Genomic DNA, 7,176 nt, shown 5'->3' with positions numbered 1-7,176 from the left:
GTTGCAGTTTCACACATTATAAGAGGCACAGAACATCGGATTGCAAGCCATGTGGCTGCAGGACAACCAAAAAAGAAAAAGCAATCCATTTGGTTCACTGAAGATGGCACATTGGAGCAGCCAATCTGCTGAAACACTTTAATTCTGGAAGAAGGCAGAATTCATTTGAATATATTTGTTCAAAGTCCTGAGAATTTAAGCATAAACCATTTTCATCTTCTGAAAATGCTGGCCAGCCCACACAATGTGGAGCTGATTTTTGTACGGGCTGGTATCGTCCCTCTTTGTTCAAGCTCTTCCTATCTCCAACCACGTGTAGGTTTTTTGAGGGCAAGGACTTTGATCCATCCTTTGCTTCTTAAGCCCCTAGACCTACGTACACTGGGACTCAATTACTTGAGGACTTAACTACGCTTGACGCCAATCATGGATTTCAGTTCTCATCTCCCTTTTCTCAGTTAAAACAAGTATAAAGATCGATAAGAAAATGACTGTAATGTAGTTTGGAAGACAGTTTGAATTCAGAGATACAACATGGTGACTTTTGGCTTGAACAAAATGAAAGGGAATTGCTAGACTTTAAATTGCTAAATTTAAAATGCGACCGTTTGACATAAAAATGTAACAGAGCCAATTAATCAGTTTCTTAAAACTGAGCAGGAAGCATCTGATTCTTAAAGCTACCACATGGTCAACTAAACACAATCTTTATTCCTCAGAATTTTTTCTTGAAGAAAAAACAAATCCCTTTGCAAATGACCCTTCCTTGTTGTGAACAGTTCAGTGCTTTTCCTCAGGCTTCACAGGCGGAGCCCTGCTGAGCTGCCGTGTCTTCCAGCTGGTACCCAGGTTGCTATAGAGATCCCAGGAGTGGAATCCAGAGCGAGCAGTTGTCTGAGGTGTCTCCACGTGGGGTCTGCATGCAGCTCAGTGGGAGCATCAGCAGATAACACAGATTTTTCCCAGAGTTAAAACTAAAGCCCCAGGGAGCAAGGATTCACCTGCTTCTTCCCCAGGCAGAGAAAATCTAGTTAAGAGTTTGTCTCCGTTTGACTTTGGCAAATGACCTTGACTGTACTGTATTTGTACTTTCACAGATCATCTCAGGAAAGCTAGGAGATGCCAAATTCCCAGTGCCACCAGAGGGGACATTCTGCTCCCTCTGCCTGCATTTCTGCAAAAGATGCTCCAGCCTGAGCCAGAGAAGAATTCAGGGACTGCCTGGGCAGCCCCTTCAGACCTGAGAAGGTACTTGGGACCAGGGTGATGGCTAAGGGGATAGGTGGAGGTGGCCCCACGGGGCCAGCACCTTGGGAGGCTAAAGCACCATAGCTGACAAAGGAAGAGTACAGACATGCCAGGGTTTGCAAGTTCCAAACGTCTCTGACATTTTGCAAAGTTCTGGCTAGTTCTGTAATTATTTTGGTATTTATTTACCTTTATAGAAACTTGACTGGGGTCACAGGGTGGGGAAGCATTAACAGTTCATTTAATCTTTTAGAAGTTAGAAGGGCAAGATGCAGACTGCTCTGGCCAGCACTCGTGCTGATGGAAGACCCCACTTCTCCATCTCCCCCCACCCCTACCCCAGCACTGCTGAGGCCCTGCCGTATTCCCCTCTGCCCTCAGCTGTTTCTTCCCAGGCTTGCTTCTCCCATGATCAGTTCCCTATCCGGGAGACTCCATTTTTGATTGACTGACAGGTCCCAGACCAGTGACTATAAAGCAGGTGGTGACAGCTTTTGTACATCTGAAGCATTTTAGGAGACCTCTAAAGGTCAAATGATTCCCTGCCTCAAAGGCAGGCTATCGCCATTCCTGAAAGAAAAGTTCCCTGTTTTTGTTTGCTTGCTTTTTAATTAGGGGGAAAAAACAAGTTTAGAGCTAAGATATCTTTGACCTCCTTCGGATTCTGAGAAAGACAAAAAAATTGCCAAAGTGTATCCAGGAGAAGTGAAATGCTTGGGAGGTGACATTTCTCTTTCGTCTTCTTTACTGAGCATGAAGTGACTTTGGAATCAGAAGGACCGTGTTTAATCCTGGTCGTTTATGAGCTCTGTAACCCTGAACAAGTCACTTAAGCTAAGGCTCAGCTTCTTTTACTGTCAGTGGTTTTCGTAAGGAGTAAATGAAATGATGCACATCAAGGGTTAAAGCTTTCTTGGTGCACAGTAAGAACTCCATGGAGAGTAACTGTTATTGTTACAGTTAGTTGCCCAGGCCCCTCCTTCCCTGAAGGATTCCCAGCCTCTGCCCCTACAGCAATTAGATATGTAATTGTCCTCAGGGGTGAGGCTTGCAAACACGGACTCAGGCTCATTTTGGAGGGTCACAACGGCAAACAGGTAAAAACTCTGGGAAGGAGAGATTGTGGGAGAAGGGGCTGGGAGGGTCCTGCTCATTTTCAGCGAAGGTCTGGGACCTCTATGCTTCCAGCTGGTCATTGGCTTAAGCCCTCAGCTCCCTAACCTTCTCCAAGATAAAGTGGAGACCTGCGTGGACCCGTGTCCCTCCCACTTCCACCCACCTATGAGGGGAGGACTTTTTCTGGTTTATTACAGTCATTACTTCTCTTCCATGTCCACACTACCTTTGTGGCATGTCCACCATTCCAAAGTTTGTGTCCAGAGGTGAGGAAGTACATGTGAAAAATGCCTGGAAACCATTTGCCTCAGGCCTCAACCCCTTGAAGTCAGGCTCTGAAGACCTCAGAGTCCCTCCTACTTGACAATGACCTCTACTCTGGGACCCCAGATGTTTCTTGGCTTATCTGGCGTGCTTTGTAGAAATGAGTGAGGGGTTAGCCTCATTTAGCTGCTCAATTCTGTTCAGGAAGAAGGCAGCTAGAGTTTATGTAAAAAGGAGAAGAAAAACACATTTCATCAGGGGAAAGGTGTTACTACAGACTGACCAACGTTTCAGAAAGACTCTTGAAGCTGTGTGGGGTTCCAGCCAGTGCAAGGAAGACACAGAGGACAAAGGGTGCGGGCCACAGTCCAAGGGCCATATCTCTGTCCCTGTGCCATTCCCGCCGGTTTGGGGCTTCAGGCCTCTTCCTTCCCAAAGTGCACAAGAAAGCAGCCACCGTTTTGTCTCCTTACCTCCCGTTGTCTCCTCAGCTTCTCACGACGTGACTCCTGCCCCCATGGTGCACTGCGCCAGTTCTGCCACTGCGCCCACCTTGGCCTCCAGCCCTCTCCTTCCCCTGCAGCACTCCACACTGTTCACCTTGCTCCTGGAAGAGTCTAATCCCCTGGCACATGTGGCTGCCGAACCCTTACTCTTCTCTTGTCTCTCTTCACACTTCCTTACTGTCTGTCTTGCCAGTGGGTTTCAGCCCCAGGCAAGTTCACTATGGAGTCAGTGAGACTGACAAATGACAATGGAATGTTCTTGGGGCGAAAGGGTTCATGCCCAGCTTTATTCCCCAGGTGGCAGAGTTCTGTCTACCTCAGAGCAAGTCTGCTTGCAGCACGCCGGTCTCTGCCTCTGTGTTCTCTGCCCCCAAAGCCGTCTCAATCTCTGTCCTCGGCGCTGCCAGCACTCCAGCCTCTGCTCTCCTGCAGCCCCAAGCACTGGGCAGAGCTCTTACATAGAGTCAGTAACAATGTATTGCCCACATGTGTGCAGTGCGCAAGCCGACCAGGGTCAGGTGAGAATCCTGGCCGTAGGAGCCTTCATTTTCTCTACGCTGTCCTTCACCAGCTCCACCTGCCCTAATTAGGAATTCCCTAAAATTCCCTCCTCACTTTCTTAAGGCCATATCAGCCAATCTCAGATGTATGCTCTCAAGAGACAACATGGCCAGAAACATAATTTGAGAGTTATTTGTATAAAGCTGTGGAAGTGCATGGGATCACCACTCCATTGCCTCCATTCCCTGCAGCAGCCACTGGTGTCACCAGCCACCCCGTCCCTCCAGCTGGAAACGCCAGGGACTGACTCCTTTGGTTCCTCCTCTCCTTGACCTCCACAGGCAAGACCTCCTTGTCTGTGGCATTTATTTCCACCCTTCCTCTGCTCTTGTGGCCTTAGCATTATTATTTCTTGCCTGGAATATTGCAATTGCTTCTTAATATGCTTCCTTGCACCACTATGAACCACTTCTCCGGGCTTCAGAACACCTCATGCCTCCTTCTTCCTTCCAGGATTTGATATTCCAATGGACAGGATAGAAAAAGAGAGCAAGAGAGGGTCTGGAAGAATCATGACTGTAAGAAATAGATGCCTCGCTATGTAGCCTGTAATCAGACAACCCAAAGAAGGAGGGAGGGAAGTGTGAAAAACTCTGTCTAGTGGAAAATTATGATAGATTCTAAAGCAGGAAGTCCTGTATTCTGTGTAAAAGGGAACTTCTATGGCATTTAATAACCCTGGACAGAGTGCCATGGACTTTACGGCTTTAATTGTACCTTAGTGTATAAGCCAGTCTGCAAAGCTTGGTGTGCTAGGAATGTTAAGGAGGAAATGGCTACAGAGCTAAGAGCAGGCAAACCAGAAGCCAGAGAAAATTGCTTGGACTTTGGACAGAAGTGGAACTGAGCGCCCAAAGGTCCAGATGAGGAGGTGGTGCCCAGCACCCTATGAGACTTCTGCTCAGATCAGCCTGGAGTAGGAGGGTGGGAATGTCAGAACAGCGGATCAGTGCCCCAAGAGCCGACAAAGACCATCTGTTCATTTTTCTGTCATAAATTTGGAAATCCAAAAGCCACCACATGTAAACGGCTGCTTGACACTTTATATGACATCTTCTTTCAGTCTCAGGACAAACCAGCGAGTTACACGCTGTGTTTACAACCATTTTACAGATGAGAAAACTCGGGATCTTGAGAAGTGGAATAACTTATGATGGTTCATTTGCTGAAGACGACAGAGCCAGGATTTGAATCCCAGATTTCTGAACCCATGATGCTTTCTTGGTTAAAACACAGGATGAGAAAGGGCCACAGGGGATTAGGCGGTGCCATGGAGCTCAGGGGCATGGATGGGACAGAAGTCCCTGAAGTGCATCCAAATCCTGCTGTGACCAGTTAAGGCTCCCTGGAAAACCTGGGGAAATTGGAACCAGGCTCTCCCCTGGAGGGATGCTAGGAATGTAGGAATCTTCCTTTGAGGAAGATGTGGGACTAGGACAGGTGTCAGCAGAGGGGCCCTAAGCCACAAAAGAAGTGGCCTGGTTTTAGCCTCCATAGATGGTCCCAAGCGGATGCACTCCACCCAGCAACTTTCAGGAGCAACAGGATACGATCTGGCATGGCAGAGGGGTGGCGGTAAGAGGAGGAGATCAGGTGTGTCTGACATTACATGCCGGGCTGGTCACAGAATTTTCGGGGGCCTCTTGTTCAGAATTATGAAGAACTTGAAGATGGTGACAGCAGAGAATTAAACCAAGCTTGGGGACCTCATAAGCCTGGGGCCCCACGTGACTGCATGGATCACAGACGCTATTATATATTGTATCTGGCTTCACTTCTAGCTGCCATTAGAATTTTTTTGAAAGGAAGAGGTGCTAAGCAGAACAAAGAATCTGACTTCTCTTTCTTCCCCAAGTCTTTCAAAAGCTGAATTATAACAGCACCATTTATCCAGGAGGCACTATGTTCCAAGCACTTGACTATATCATCACTCCTAACTTTCCACATAAGAAAAGCAAGTTTGCATGATGCTGTAAGACCCACAGCCAACAGGAAGAATGTCAAGATTTGAACCCAAGTCTCTGGACTCCAAAGCTCACCCCCTTTCTGTGCATTACCTTTGAACCCTGAAAGCAATGGGGATTTCATAGCTTCTGGCAGGAAAGCTAGGCTGGAGCTTCTCACACTCCAGCCCTTTATATGGCACTTTCATAAGTTTTAGCCGTATTTTCAATTTACCTATGCTGTGGTTTACTTAGTATCTTTCTTTCATTAATTCACTTTTTAAAAACTTTAGCCTCATTATAAAATATAGTAACTATGAAACTTGTGAGTTTGGTGTGCCTAATATTTTTCCTAATACACATTAAAATAAAGAAAACACTCTGCCTCACTCATTATACTTCTGTTAATTTATCCTATAAATAATTTCACAGATGTATGAAATGATATATGTACAGGAACATTCACTGCAACATTGTAATGGTAGCATATACTTGGAAGCAACCTGACTGCCCTTCAACTGGTTAGAAGAAGAAAAACTACACAGCCATAAACAAAGAAGGAGGAAACTCCCTATGTTCTGATAAGGAACTATTGTTAAGAGAAAAGAACCACGTGCAGAACTGTGTATCCAATGGTATGCATAGGAAAGGGGAGGAAGTCTGCATTGGTATATGCTTAAAATCTTTCCTGTGAGAAGAATGACAATAACCTAATACAAGCAGCTCCTGTTGGGTGGGAAGAGTTTGAAGTGATGGAAAGAAAATTTTTCTTATTTGTTCATTGTGAACCACGTGAATGTATTATTTGTCCCCCAAAAATATAATTGAATTAAAATAGCAAAAATTATTATGATAGAAATGCTTATCCAGTTAACTGCCTCAAAGCGTCTTGTGAGTCATCAGTGGCATGTGTCTCTACTTGGACAAACACTACTTTCATGGGTTCAACTCTCTGCCCAAGAGCTCATGTGAAGGGGTGACAGCCTTGGTGTACGCTGTCAAGCAGGTGAAAGTTCTAGACAATGGGAACCAACCCAAGTGCTGAGAAGCAAGTGGAAGAGCCCCATCATTAGAAAGGGCTCTTCAGTCATGTTACCGCCAATGAAGTCCATGCTGCTGACTGCCTGAAGCCCAGAAGACTCTGAGTGAGCCCCAGAGAAGGGGCTGTGTTCCTTTGGGAAGAATTCCTGAGCTATGTTTGCTCTGCCAGTTGAACTGTGACTAGATGAGAAAAAAGGGCTGAAGCAGGCACCTTCCAGACAATGTCTTCTAATTTCAGGGAAGGGTTCTAGGGAAAGAAATGTGCACACCAGCCAGATCAGGATGGGAGCCCTGTGACAGACAGCAAGTACTGCAGATGGAAAAGGATGTGTGCAAGTTTATTCCAAGTCAGAGAGTTGGTGCCAGTCTCCTGAGCTGGTCAACAGAGAGATCACTCAGGTCTTTGGGTGGGTAGTTGAGTCAGGAACCATCTGACACAGAGTGGGTTGCACTTCTGTTAATGTAGCCTACAACTGCATTAGCTGTTTCGGCAACCA

The sequence above is a fragment of the Manis pentadactyla genome, chromosome 9, assembly GCF_030020395.1.
Source record: "Manis pentadactyla isolate mManPen7 chromosome 9, mManPen7.hap1, whole genome shotgun sequence".
In the NCBI taxonomy this organism is placed as follows: Eukaryota; Metazoa; Chordata; class Mammalia; order Pholidota; family Manidae; genus Manis; species Manis pentadactyla.
This window is presented reverse-complemented; position numbering follows the sequence as displayed.